General features: G+C 38.7%; 1 protein-coding gene across 1 annotated transcript in view; it reads right to left on the reverse strand.

The window, feature by feature from the left end:
* The window catches only part of osbpl5 (oxysterol binding protein-like 5), a 47488-nt gene extending 33001 nt beyond the window's left edge, over positions 1-14487 (reverse strand). The window contains exons 1-2 of the mRNA XM_063480005.1: positions 14294-14487; positions 3266-3327 (exon numbers count right to left, since the gene is read on the reverse strand). The gene's annotated coding sequence lies outside the window, so the exon portion shown is untranslated. The remainder of the gene's footprint in view (positions 1-3265; positions 3328-14293) is intronic.
* Positions 14488-15757: the final 1270 nt, after the last annotated feature.

Here is a 15757-nt window from a genome sequence, read left to right on the forward strand (position 1 = left end):
TGTCACCAATACTCTGGCCTCTCTTCAAATCACGAGAAGCACAATAAATATACATCACATTTACTGAATATTGTTCTCATTAACTTAGGTCTTATTTTGTTTATTAAACAAGACTGTCGGGTGCTATTTTCTCTGAATGGTGTTCTACAATAGTCAATGCAGATGCCATTATCAGCTCTCCTTAAATTTATTCTATCTGACAACCAATTTGGATGTTATTTGTTCTTTAATTACTGCAAGGTCAGCTCCTGATTGTATAACTATTCTTTAATGAAATGACTCCAGGCAAACATTGTGTAACACTGAAGCCTACTCTAAGTTAAATTAAGTTTTATTGATGCCTGCAGAGAAATTCATTTGATGCATTTAACCCGTCCTAAGAACTAGGATGAGTTTGGTGCCAGGGGACCAACTCTACTTCTCTAGCAAGGTTTTGTTGAAGAGCACTTTGAAAAAATTAATTTCGCTGATAAAAGGAAAGTCACGGAGGAGACTGAAAAAAACAAAACAAACAAGAAAAAAAAAAACACATGCAAACTACATATAGAAAGGATTGGTAATGGATGGTGATCAATCTCAGGACCTTCATGTTTTGAAAGGTCAGTGCTAACCACTAAGCCTGTGAACGCTAATGTAGAACATTAAATCAACCATGTTATGCTAAATCCAGTAATTTGTTGCTCAAAGCAGCTTGTTTTTAAGCATTAAGAAAGCCTAAATATTGATTTCATCCCACTGTTAACAATTTCCATATTTCTAAAAAAAGAAAAGCATTAATTGTTATGGTCTTTTGTTATTTGGTTGGAAATTTAGACTATTAGATTTTTGTGTGAAAAATCTAACAGGTTAAATGTGTGGCATTTGGCATTTCAGTACTTTCCTACAACACATCTTCATCATTCAAGCACAATTAACTTTAGATTTGAACTGACAGAGATATTGGATACAGAATATTACAACAGTCTGCCTTCTCCCCACTTGAGTAAACAAAAATGTGATCACCGCCCTGTGTTTAAACTGGTGTGTGTGGAATGACTGAGACAAACAAAGCTGAGGTGGCAGAGTGGAAATGTTGAGAAAATTGCATTCAGGTTCCACTTCTATGCCATAAAGAGCTCTTGTGTTTCTCTCCTTGTACACTTTACATCTTTATCCAGTGTGTATTGTGATGCAATCTGGTGTTAAAATGATAATCATATAGTTTTTGGGTAATTTAGTATCCACAAAAATAGTTGCCAGAAGTAGGAAATCTTAATTCTACTAAATTATGGTGTAAAAGTGGCTGCATGTGAGTTAATCCGGAACAGTTAATAGATTTCAAATCCAAATTGCAACTGGACTCAATACATGCAATTAAACTGCAAAAGAGCCAAGTAAGTATTTATTTTTTTAGTTTAATTAAGTAACTTGGCCCAATCACATCTAATGTAATAATTTCAGGTTTGATTACTCTGTATTCTATGCAAGTCACAAAGACAAAAATAGTTGGTACAATTCTAACCAGTCAGTATTTGGTATGATTATCTTTATTCTTCAACACAGTCTGAACTCTTTTAGGCAATCTTCCTGAAGGATAAGAAGAAGAATCGCTGCTTTTTGTTCCATCCTCTTAAGAAGTCAACACCACACTGTAGGACTGTGGCATATCATAATGTCTGTGATAACATGGATACATTTTTACATGATATAAAAGTCACATTTCACAATATCCATGATATAGCAACACAATTTGATTATTTCCCTAGCATGCCCAACAACACAAGCCCAGGAATGTCTGACAGCTAAAGCCAGGTGTTGCAAAGTTTTTGGCTAATAGCTCTTTGGCAATCACCTCACTGTTGCAAAACACTCTTTTATGCTTGTCAAATTGTGCCATCTTTGGCATTTTTTCACTGAATCAGCTAAAGAAATGGGAACAAATGGGACCACTTTAAAAATTAGAAGAAAGTCTGGCTCCTTGAAAGCAAAATATAAAGATTGGCTCACATATTATTGTATTACAATGAATACTGAACTAAAGCGTGACTTGAAAAATGCATATATTTCGCAAGTCAAATCATAATTGTGTTATCTGTGAGAGAAATAGTTAAATATTTTCCCGCTGACCGTTCAGCCATGGAGTAAGCTGCTAGGTACCGGATTTGTCTAGTTAATGTGTAATTTGCTGTTAAAGCACACATGCTCCAAGCACATGCCAACGTAAACAACTTTAGCATGGCTGAATCTCTGAGCTCTTCCGTACTGAACCGAGTTGGCCTCTTTTTATAACTACCACCCTAGGGCTACGCAGAAACACAAAGCAGTACCTCTAACCTACATAATGACAACACAATTTCATCACACTGAAAGTAAAGTAAGATTACTGTGTCATTATTATTATTATTATTATTCCCACAACATCAAAGTGACATTTTTCACAGTAACAAGGCTACATTTGTTAAGTAAATAAAAATCCATGGTCACCATTTCTAGACAGATGTGCAAAAGAGCTAAGTGAAATCTGTAATTTGTACAGCTAACGTGTACAAAGATATTTTTATCCTTCCAGGAGAGACAAAAATACACAGTGTAATACAGAAGACTGAAAAAAGCCAGTAACTAGTAATTACATCCTGCCTCTGTATAAGAGACCACCATGTTCCCCAGGCAAACTGCCTGTTTTAGGGCTTTGCCCATCTCTCAGAAGTATCCATCTGAGGCCAGCTGTCCTTGTGAAACCTCACTTATTCCCCTCTAAACCAAGCGAATCAGACACACCCTGTAACCTGCTGATCTCACTTCTAACGGTTTCTCTTCTTCTAAAGTCACATGGTGTACAAACTCTAGCGCACACAAACACAGAACAAACACAGACTTTACTGCTCTAGCCAACACTTTGATCAAATAGCTGTAGACAGAGAATATTCTACTTGAATGTAATAAAAACTGGCTGAAACAGAGAGTCTGCTTCACACCTTAAGAGATGTGCCCTACTTCTGCTCAGAAAGTGAGTTATCCCTCCTGGCAACGCTGGGTAAAAATGTGCTCGCATTGGTGTCAGATATTGAAAGCAGGGTGATGGACTGAGAAAATCAGTTCACAAATTTAAGTACATTTAAGTACAATTAAAGTACTCAAGCACATGTAAGCTTGGACTGTAACATGCTAACAGCACATACAAACCATTTGACTAACTGAGGCTAAAACAGATGGCTATCCAATTTAGCTAAGTGTATTCATTGCTAAGAAATTAAAGAGTGGGCCAGCAGCTGAAAGCTCAACTTACCTTTCACCTGAGCCCCAGGAGACACTGCATCCAGAAGCTTTTGTTGAATCAGCCTGTCTCACCTGCAGAGATGCAAAAGTTAGAATAAGGTTTCACTTTAACTCACACAGTACAAACGCTCAAACCTGCCTCACCCCCAACGTCTCTCCCGCTAATGCTCCTCCTGGTCACACCACTGTGTTAGAGCCCCACCCCACTCTTTCCCAGTCCTTATTTCAATAAGTCAGAACAAGCCTGCACCTTTAGCTAAAGTTGACTTGTAATAAAATTATGAATCAAATTTCCCCCTCAAAAAAGATCAATGAAAAGAAAAGATTCAAATCTGATACTGTCAATCCCATTTTGTTGGAAAGGAGATTGTGTTTACCACAACATAAGGAAGTAATACTCAAATGTAGACAGTCACACTATCATATTTATGGAGAACTACTTCTCTTACACTAGATAAATACACACCTCAGTAGGATGTAAATCCAGGAAGACGTGAGGCAAGACAGCAGGAATATGACTGCAGACAGTTCAATGTCCACATAAGTGAACTTAATTTGATGTTACACATTTACATTCACTTTCATTATTTACAGCTAAAACTTGTGTTTTCACCTCCCATTCTTACATTTGTTTTCCCTTGAAATCACTTTTAATCACGTTTCTTGAAAAATCTGTCTATTCACACACAACTGGGACATGTGATAAGCCACAAATCTACAAATGAAAACACACACAAGCATCAGTTCGCAAAGCAGCACTCCACTACATATACCCCTAATAAATGCAATAAAACAATAAAAAACTGAGAAAATGCATTTATCTGTGCAGATTACACCAATGTTAATAGACCTAATGGTAGTGCAACAAGTGAAAAAACAGGGTGGTCAGGAGTGGTGGAATCTGCACCTTTAAAATCCTGCTGCTTAGCAAAGGAGGAAGCCATAACACTTGAGTACATCTAACCTAAATAAGAAGTGAACTGAAAGAGAATCACTGAGCTAACAGCACTTGAGGGACAAAGACAAAGAGGGGGGCAGTGCAGGAGAGATCAGGTCAAACACGCACAGCCAATACAAAAAAAGCTGAAAGAAAAATACACAAGGAATGAGTAATTTAGCTTGCCCCCTTTTTTTTGCTTAAAAGACAAGAATCATGAAATGCACAACATGTACAAACAATGCAAACCACAAGTGAAGTAAGACACCGTGGCCCAGAATGTGTCATGGTTTCAATGGAAGAGTATTTGTTCTCGGGACCAATTCACAGTGCAATAAAGTTAACTGCATAACACATAAAAACTACACTATTACAACCTGGGATTGCACTTAACTCATGACCAAAGGCCAAGAGAAAAGTGTAAAGAACGGACAGTTTATATGCAACACTCTTACTAAAGAGACTCACAGTGTACAATGTACTTCTTTGTTTGGCGCATATCACATTCATACATAGTGGGTCAAATATAAGTCAGAAAGAGAGCAATCACTATCCCTCCAATTACAAACAAACAGTGCTGAATAGAATCTAACCAGCAAATTGTATGCTAGTCTTCACGGAAACAGCTAATTAACATTTATTTTAAGGCACTGTGGGTATGCCAGCATTCATAGCAGAAAGTCAGGCTGGGCTCGTAAGCAATGATAGGAAAGTAAAATGTGTAAGAAAGAGATTACAGATGAAAAAAATGCAATGAGTGATGGATTTGAACTAAATCAAATGATTGCACCTTGCTGTCTTGCTTTAAACATTTTAAACTAAATATTTGAAACTACATTAAAACACCACAGCAACATTCATGCATTTGTCTATGAAGGTCCTCAGTCATCCAGGTCATTGTACTCTAAGGAGCTTGGAAAAGACCATGACTTGACATTAGAACTGAAGAAGCTTCTCGGATAAGAGGTGAAACGTCTTCAAGCAACTTAAATAAGTCCAGACGCTTTTCTTTCCAAGCTCCTTAGATTCGTGCTTTTGGTTTTTACAGCACTTCCCTCAGTAAACGACTTTTACACAGTACAGTGATATTAAGCCTCTGTTGTGATTTTAGAAGGGAATATTTTAAATTTCCCTACTGAAAAGATTTCCAATAACATAGCTGCCTGCTTTGGCGTGTTTGGCTAGTTACAGGCATGCCAAACTCAAGTTGCTTAGCAACTTGAATTGAGTTGATTGGTTGATGAGGGGCAAAGATCACTGCAGTGCAAAAAGATGCAAAGCAACAAAATTATTGTGATTCCAGATCCTTTACATTGCACGCTTATTTTTTTTTAAAAATGTTTGATTCATTGCATTTATCTTGTAATTTCATAGCATAATTCTGTTGCATGTAACCAGTTCTCCAGATCAGCCAGACTTGCTTCAAATCAATATAAAAATAGGAACAGTGTGAATAATAACTAGACTAGAAATAGGTTTTCCAACTTGATATAGTACTGGCTGTAACATTATAGCCAACCCATGAAACATTAACAATGTCTGCCATTCCAACTGAAAATATTTTATTCATCTTTGCCCAATAAACCAAAGTTCTGGACTTACTGTAACAGCTGTGCTTTAAAACCCTTCACTTCTTCTAGGAGTCTAAAAATCCACCTTTTTATCCTGTCAAATTGAACTGTCTATCCTGTCACAATCTTGAACAGTTCTTCTGACTTGAGGTCATCATTTTTCTAAAGATTAAATGGATACAAATTGTCCTCACTTGTACTTGTGTTGGTGCTTTTATCACGTCAGACAGCCTTCCTAAGGAAAGCCTCTTATCAGCAGCCTCCTTCAACAACCCTCATCTCTGACCATGCAAACCCACTTAGGTAAACATAAGGCCACAAAGGATTTTGCTGTGACCGTAGCTAGACATCAACAGTCAGATATAAAGTTAGCTTCTGTCTTTTAAGTGAAATGTCAATTTGACAAAGACTTTCACTTAACGTTGAATTTGAGACTATGATCTATATGAGCATTGGGTAATAGAGGCAGGTATTTAAAAATGTTCTTTGGTATACGGGAACTGTCTGTCCAGTGAAGACAGATAGCACAGATAAACAGAACATAACCTTCTATCAACACATAAAAATCAGTCTGCTGAGACACAGAGACACAAAGTGAGGACTCACTGTCTGTTATGGTCACAATTTAAAAACAATGCAAAATTTGGCTCTGGGTCTAAGGCCACTTAACATTAAGTGTATTCATGTCCCTTAAAGACCAATGTACTACTCGCATGCCCTCTTACTTTGGGGTCTATTGTTTGAGCAGTCTGGTATAAATCAGGGGCATCACAAACTGGAAAAATCACAGTTCAATCCAGCAAAATGGGACCAACAGTGAATACTTCTTAATATTTACCAAACTGTCTTTGAATATTGAGCCAAATACGAATATTAGTTGACGGTGATGTTGGGGAGATATCTATAAGAATAATGTTTAGTTAAAAACTAAGCAGTCTGTGGGACACTCCCCTTTTGCGTGACTAATCAGTCCATCTTATTTTCTCTGCTCACAAACCGCGAATTTCACAAATAATTGCTTCTTTTTACTACTATAGTAGATGGTCTAGTTTTAAACTCTCATTCCAGCAGTGAAATTCACACTGTTAATGAATGCAAAATTTGTCCCACCAGCAAGTACTGCTCTGACAAAGCCCAATTATTAAATCTTAAATTGTGCTGTGAATGGCAATTCATCCTCACAAGTGAATTGCAGCTGTGGGAGGCCTGGTTTTTAAATGAGAGGCTGTATTCACCACTTTGAGGAAAAGGCTTTAAACGCAATAGCAAAGCAGCCTGTTGTACTTTGAGGGCGCCAAATGAGGGATTCCAACACCTTTTATACAGCAGATCGACAGCTATGCTCAAAAGTTTACATACACTCATCAAGGGCATGAATGTCGTGGTAATTTTTTACTTTTAATGACTTATTTGAACTGTTCTTTTCCAAGGTGGAATGATTATACACTAGGGGCACAAGCATAACCATATTTTAGATTTTATCTAATCCACAAAGGGTTAAAAGTTTACATGCACCCCAACTAACAGGAACCTCTGCCAACTAGTCATGGGATATAGGGCTGTGCGATATGACCAAAATCTCATAGCACGATATAAGACATTTATCGCTCCGACAACGATATATAATCACAAAAATTTTACATTTTCAAGAAATTCTGTGAATCTCGGGCAGCTCAACTTGCATGAAGTGTTTTCAGCTCAGCGTCGTGTACCTGAAGTCGAGTGTTTTGACAGATGCATGAAACTATACATGTTTAGACATAAGTTGAAACAGCCGTAATTTTCTTTGTGAGTATTTATTACACAGCGTGCTGCGGGGAAAAGCCTGTTTTAAGGTTTAGGTTTTTTAGCTTCTGACGGCACTTTTTAGCTTCTCATCCGTAAATACTCTGCTACTATTTCACGAGATTCAGTTTATTTTGAAAAACCTCAACAGAATCTTCAGCTTTATTGTGAAAGGTTTATGTGGAAAATAAACAAGCGGACGGCGGAGCCACGCGATGGTTTTACCGTCATTGTTGCTAACGACAACGCATAAAAACAGTCGCTTGTCAATCCGTAGTGTGGTTATATTAAATATAAAAGAAAGAGAGAACTTTAAGAAATTAATTCTACAGTGACCATCAAAACGATGAAAAAATATTGCTGTAAACAGTTTATTTTGCGACACCACGAAACAAACGATAGCGATATTTTATAGAATGTGTGATCTCAAATTCTTGGAAAAGAACACCCCTTATATTTGAAAGTCTGTAGAATAGTAGAATAATCCCTAGTTAATGCAAAAATTAGTAGACCAAAGAAAAACATCAACATTTCAGCTGGACATGGTGGATGTGTCACAGTGAAAACGTAAGTATGACTGGAAGACGACACTAATCAATCATTAAATAAAGCTTAAATGTCAAACGTTGCATCAGCAAAAGCTGCTCAATACTTTAGCACAAAAAGCAACTTAATCTGGAATAAAAGAAAAATATTCCAGTACACATAACACGAGTTAGATGGGAGCGTTTATCAATTTAATCTCTGCGCCTTCAACAAAAAGATGAGAGCAAGATTTGTTTACATAAGGACAGAAAAGCGGAAGCAGAGAGGAATGCTAGAAGCAGGGTCACATAAACACTGGAGGGCGTAAGGCAGCACAGATAAAAGCTGCAGCAGTGATTCAACAACCTCCTATGAACAGCATAGATTTTTTCTTCCCTGCGTGACACTCAATCACTGTTGGAAACCACTGTAATGGCATAAATCATACTATTCATGATCAATAGCTTTTAAAGCAATCTCTCCTAAAAGTGGAGTGAATGTTAAAAAGATATTCACCCCAGTGTGTAGTGTAGTGTCACTTTAAGACTGAAGTCAGATGATGGTCCCGTGTCATGGAAATCACCCATCGTCTCGGACCCAATGTCACTTTGAAAGGTTAAGGCAATGCTTGTTTTGTTGGAGTGACTTGGCATGTTCATCTACAGATGGATGTCACAAGTTTCCATTTAGTGTAACAGAGCCACTTTCCCCCTGTTAACTACTTCATTAGGAAAACAGACGACATAGTAACAGACAGAATGCTAACACTACTGATCCCCTAAGGCAGAGCTGTAGAATTACATTAACAGCTATTAATGGATTTGTCTGGCACCAATAAAACGCATGTCATGAAAACATCAGGCAAAAATTCAACACCAATATCATCCTGCCAGCACAGAGGATTGTGATAACCCTATAAAAGTGGAATTTGGCAAACTGATGACGTAACCAAGCCTCTCAGCAACACCTCATTTGTAAAAAGAAAAAAAATGCTGTGTTAAAAGCATGTCCGAAATCTACAACGGCCCTGCTGTAAACTCAACACAGATGCTTCAGCTTATCCCAGAAAACTGCAGATTATCAGCGTCTGACATGGGCAGCGCACAGTGCCAATCATTTTCAATGACGGAACAAAATCTCCTTACGAGCCCTGCCACTCAGAAACAGCCGTAAAACAAATGGAGACTTTTAAAAGGATATTGCATCATAGTTAATGTAGCTCATTCACAAAATCAAACAAAAACATTATGAGCGGAAAGTCTGAATAGCAGTAGCTTAATCCATATGGCTGCTTATTATTTAATAACAAAACAGTGAATGTATTCCATGTCAACAAAACACAACAGCATCTATAATGGACACTTATTTTAAATAAATCAAGTTTTACAACTACACCCACAATATCCACACAGTACACTGGGCCCTAACCAAAGCTGTCAGCATTTACACAACCAACTCCATGTAGTAACCTATAGAGAGAGAGGTGGATATTGATTGCAGAGGCACTAGCTACTGCGAGAATACTCGTTGGCAGTCTGTAGAAAGTTGAGTGGTGGATGTATGGCGTTAAACCTGCTCTATAAATACAGACACCTGCTGGTCAGTTTCCTTGGAACAAAGTAAGAAGTCACTCTCTAAGGGTCAGGAGGTCAGTCTCAAATGCTTTATTTCTTTGTGTGTGTGTGTGTTGGATAAAGCAAGCAAGAGACACGGAGAGAGCCCAGAGCTTTAAAATCCTGGCTGTCGGTTGTTAAATCATATAGCAAAATAATTGGAATGCACTGTTTGATACACAATTCATCAAAAAAGAGAAGAATCTAGTTTTCAGTTCCACATTTAAACGTCATGATCGTGGTTTCACAAGCCTTTGCCTCAGTCCGCAGGGTTGATTTCAGATCAACTCAAAATGCCATTGTCTCCAGACCTGTAGGGTGTTTTACTCAGTATTAATATTAGAGGAAATAAAACCATACCTGCAGACATTTACAAATTAGAAATTTATAACAGAAGTCCCACTGACTTTTACATAATAATATCTGGGCAAACAATGTGTGCATCTGGATAAAAGCATTACCCATGAGGGAATAAGAAGACATTAAACATTTCTTTGTTTTTCTGTGCTCACATAAATACTTTTTCTGTGATATTCTGTGACAAAAATGGCCTGTTTTAAAACATAAATGTCAGCTAGCATCTGTAAAGTAACTTGTGATGAAAAATTCTGCAGGGGAAGGGAATCTTGGAACAATATTAGGGCTGAACGATTATGGAAAATAATCTAATTGCGATTTTTTGCCCCAATATTGCGATTGCGATGCGATATGCGATTATTTTTTAAGGTCTTTGTCTTCTGTATTATTAAACAAAGACAAGCAATACATCATATAGTATGGCCAATACTATATTACATTAATTTTAAACTGTTCTTTCCTGGAAGACAGACCTCTGTTATGATGACATGAGGTGAACAGCCTCTGTGGTGTGGTCGTGTCCAAATTCATGGGCTGCATCCTCCTGAGGACCCGGCCTTCGCGGTCTACGTGGGCCGGGTCCTAATCAGTTTTCTGTTTGACGTTTAGTCAGCTGTATAAAAACCAAGGAGGAACCCACTCGGGGGATTAATAAAGTTTTATTTTATCTAATCTGATCTAATAACTTTAATCTCAGCCAAACCGATTTACTCACGAACAAATAAAACACTGAAAAAGCCAAACAATAACATTTTTAGGTTGTCTCAGGTACTTATATACTACTTTTAACCTGAGTAGCGAAAGTCCGCGGTGATCTGAAAATGATGTGCCGGGAGTTGTGCCGTTCTCAGCGGCTTCAGTGACTCTCGAGCTCCCGGCTCGCTATCGAGCTGGTGGGTAGCTGGCGTCTCCGAAAACGTCGAGGGCAGTTTTGCAAATATGCGATATCTTGATAAACCGAGCAGATATTTGAAGTTTACACACCCATATTCTCGCCTGAAAATATGTTAAAAGTTTATTTTGTGACCCAGAAAAATTAATAAGAGTAATTTTAAAACGTAGTACCGGCCGCCATTACCGGAAACTAGAGTTTGGCTGGGCCGCGCTATGAATTCTGGGATATGGTGGGCAAAGAAGGATACATCAGACCCATCCTCAAATTCGGAGAAAATGAGGACCCATTTGTCGGCTGCATTCGGAGCAGCCTATGAATTTGGACAGCCTTCGGCGCGTCGCTGTGACGTAATCGGTCTACAAATGCGGCCTCAGGAGGATGCAGCCCATGAATTTGGACATGTTTTACTCGCGCATGTCACGTAAATAGAGTATAATCGCAGCCTTTGCGGTTAGAAAATTGCACTTGATCATATCGCGATATTATTGCAAATGCGATATTTCGTTCAGCCCTAAACAATATGGGCTACTAAAAGTGCGTTTGCTCTCTAGGGGCAGAGAGAAAGATTCAGTATGGAGCAGTATTAGCCTAGATTCCCCCAGTAGATGTCGGGGAAAGCATTTAAATCTCAGAGGAACTGGAAAAAGCACCGAGCCACTTATCAGCCCTGGAATAGGACAATTCCACTTTGAAGACCAGCCAGATTCAAAGTAGCATTTTAAAGGGAAGAGTATGTTTTGGAAAATTACCATTCAGATACACAGAGACAATCAGGATCAGACAAAATATCTCATTTCCAAATAAAAACAAATAAAGCAGCGATTAGCAATTAGACTGGAAGGCAGAGAGGACCTAGCACCCGTCATCAACGCCTAGCTGGCTTCTCCTGTGGAGACTGATCTACAGGATGCAGTGAGATGTGGTATTTTCTGCATATCCTTCACAGTACAGCATGGAAGTTGGGACATCTGTTGCTGTGTCTTCCTGCTAGAAAAAGCACTGATAAAAAGCAGGACTATCCACCCACAGAAAATGACTCAAACGGCTCTTTACTCTTTCCTTCTTTCACTGCCACTCTCTCCCCCATTTGTGTTTCACAACAGAGCAAAGCCACAGTTCTAGTTGATAGGCTTAGGGCCCAACACCATTAAATATCACCACCTGATTAGAGGAAGGTAGACTGTCACATGACATGTCAAGGCTTTGGGTGTCAACAGATCAGCACAGAAAAGCAAATGTGATTTTTGTTTTTCTAAAGTGGAAAAAATTGTATTAAGCGTCAATCTGATGAGCGGTGTTAGACTCTATTTAAATCAGATATGCAAAAAGACGTGGTCTCTGTTAGTAATGATTTCATGACCTAATTCCACTGCCCACGTAATACTAATGACCTTCTCATGCTTGCCATGTTCCTATCTCAGCTATTTCCACCACTCATAGTAGGACATTCTGCAGTAATTCAATATCAGATCAATTTTTTGTCTGATGGTGAATGACGACAGTGCACGTTAGACGTTTATCATTCTATATAACCCTCTTTAAAAGACTGAGTCCAGTGAATGTGCAGACCCAGAAGTAGAGAGTGTGAACAAGAGACACACTTTAAAACTGCCTCTTCGTCAAGCTCTGGAGCAGTTTCCCACATATTACCTATTTTCACTTCAACCAAGGGTGAAACATTCCACTAAACCCTTTAACTATTAACTAAAGTGCACTCCAGCACTCCAGTGTTATTCTCATCACAAGCAAAGCCAGACTCGACATGATACCACACAATTAAAGATGGATGAGACAAAGTGGCAGTGAAAAGCCTCCACAGTTAGTCATCATCTCATCGAGATCAAATGCCACGAGTATCAGTTGACCCGCACTTATTTTTTTTAAAAGCTTGAAGAAACTCATGATCTTATGTTTGTTAAGCTGCACTTTTTTCACAAACCCTTAACATGTGCACAAATGCCGATGTGGATCTTTTTAATTACTTTTTATTGTTATTGCTGTGGGAGGAACTCCTTTCAGACACTTCAGACAATTTAATGAGAACTACATGACGGAGCTGGCAACGTTCTCAGCGTGGTCTTGTAAACAAACAAGCTATGTAATGAAGTCTGTGTTTCTGAGTGACCCCAAAAACACTCTGTTTTGGCATTTCTGCGCTGCAGCATCTGACTTGTCAATGAATGTAGACTGGCACCAATGAAGGAAGCGCTCATGCATATACTGATAATCACCTGTTTATAGATTTCTGAAAACAAGATGGCATTTTCTAATGTAAGTGGCCAGTATTTATCTGTTGCTTTTTATCAGCTTTGCTTGGGATTACTTTTTGAACTTGCAGAAAGTAGGGCAGGGCTGAAAGACTTGAAAATGAACTAGTGGGGCACCTAAACATCTGTTATTATCAACCCCGAATTTGGCAATCACAGCATTTAATTTCTTGTCAAATTAATATGGTCCTATTAGGAGGCGTGTGTCGTTAGATTAAAAAAAATATTTAAGGTGAGTTTCAAAGAAGTCTTCGCAGAAAACCCTACCTGGCTTTTACAATGTGTTCCTGGAGAACCCATGAAAAAGGTTACACGTTTGGCATCACACTTGCAACAGTGCAGCCGGCCAACGCTGGCGATGTCTTGGACTGTCCTGCACATATTTGACATTTAAATGTCTGCCAGCCTCGTCGCTCTGCTTTGAATTATCTGCACTCTGCAGTAAAGTCAAAGCAAAACGTCGCATCCCACGTGGCACATAGATGACACAGAGACTTTACAGACTGCTTGATTAATGACTACAGTTAATACTCCTATGATCCTCTGCCACATGTGCTTAACAGCACAATAACATGCATTTTTCATTTATTTACAGTTTGTAACAAAAGCAAGTGAACGCAACACTGTAACTGATTTAACATAAAAGCAGCACATACAGGTACGTGCACTCGCTTGTTGCAGCCATCCTGGGCATCGGCGGGGATCGTGGTTGCTATGCAAACGAGTGACAGCAAAGCTGCAGCCGCACGGGGCACGGGCTGCTCCGCTAACGTGGCGATGAGGGGTTTACTTGAGGCAACAAGCTAGTAAGGTTAGCTGCTACCCAACGAGACGGCAAACCAAACACTCAGAATGACGTTACTATAACCACTGAACGAATTCCTTCATATGCTGCGACGATGGGAAGACTAAAATTACAGCGTGGATGCCACGAAACGCGCAATTTTTTCCCTCATTTTGTTATTCAGCGCTATCAGAGCTAACTAGCAGTTAGCTCATAAAACATGGGTTAGTTGTATAGATACAAGTAACGTTGACTAAAAATAGCAAGTTGTGCTTAGCGGTGTGCTGTAGTAACATAAACTCACTCTTTGTCGATCATGCACTTGCTCCTAAGCTTCTTTTCCAGTCCAGCGTCATAGCACGGGGCTGTACGGAGACAGCTGGGTGGTTTAGGGGGACAGTAGGTGGGCTGTGACGGACGGTTGGAGTCGGTTGGAGAACAAGTTGCTCGGTTCCTCTCAACATGGAGAGTGCGGAGTGGACTGGATCCTTCTGCGGTTCATCTGCTGCCCGTCACACACAGGGAGCTATGGCGCCACCTGTGGCCGTAGCAGTGTACAACACCAGCTGCATGTGACCTACAAGATAAACACCGGCACACATTTCCGCTTCAGATTCAGTTTCACGTCTGCTTACATTTACTATTGTCGAAAACGTTTGTACACAAACTGGGACCAGTCAAAACGGACAAACAAAACTTCATAAGTGGGAATTTCCTACTGACATATACATTATATATTACGCAATGTGAGTTTTTAATGAAGTGTATTGCATAATGTGAATATAATCCATGTAGAAAATAAAAATGTACAATCATAAAATAAGTTTGGATGCAATATCAGATACTCTTTAGGCAGCACACTGTCCCCTGCCAGTGTATGTAATTTTGCTGTAATAAAATGACAGATGAAGAGTTTTACTTTTGCGGGGTTGATGTGTAGCTAATTTCATGTCCCAGAGGTGGGCATTTGAAGTTCATCCAGATTACATATTGGGCATATTTTTATAAATAAAAATCTAAATGAAATTAGAAAAAATAAAGTATAAGATCTATACATGCTAATCTGGTTCGATCTCAAATCCAGAGTCTCAGTTCATCAAGATGTTGCAGAGAGAATTTTAGCAACAAATATTCATATTAGATAAATGTAGATAGTAAAGATAAAGACTCTCAAACTCAGTGAAGTGTTCATATAGTTTGGCAGAAAAATTATAAGAGCAAACATTTTCACACATTTTTTTATTATAAATGTATAATTAAAATTTACACATACAGTTAGGTCCATATATATTTGGACAGATTTCCCAGAATGAAATTCAAATGAAACAACTCAGATGCACCTTAAGTGCAGACTTGCAACTTTAATTTTTTGGGTTGAATAAAAACATTGCATAAAAGTGTGAGGAACTAAACCATTTTTTTTAACGCAATCCCTTAGTTTTAGGGTCTCAAAAGTAAATCGAGAAATTAAAAGACTGAGAATAAAAATTTCATTTCTAATACTCGAAAGCCCTTTGCTGGCAATGACAGCGTGAAGTCTTGAACTCATGGAAATCACCAGATGCTGGGTTTCCTCCTTTTAAATGCTCTGCCAGGCCTTTACTGCTGCAGCTTTCAGTTGGTTTTTGTTTGTGGGCCTTTCTGTCTGACGTTTAGTCTTCAACAAGTGAAATGCATGCTCAACTGGGTTAAGATCAGGTGACTGACTTGGCCATTCATGAATATTCCACTTCTTTGCTTTAGTAAACTCCTGGGTTGCTGTATGTTT

The sequence above is a fragment of the Pelmatolapia mariae genome, linkage group LG7, assembly GCF_036321145.2.
Source record: "Pelmatolapia mariae isolate MD_Pm_ZW linkage group LG7, Pm_UMD_F_2, whole genome shotgun sequence".
Taxonomy (NCBI): Eukaryota; Metazoa; Chordata; class Actinopteri; order Cichliformes; family Cichlidae; genus Pelmatolapia; species Pelmatolapia mariae.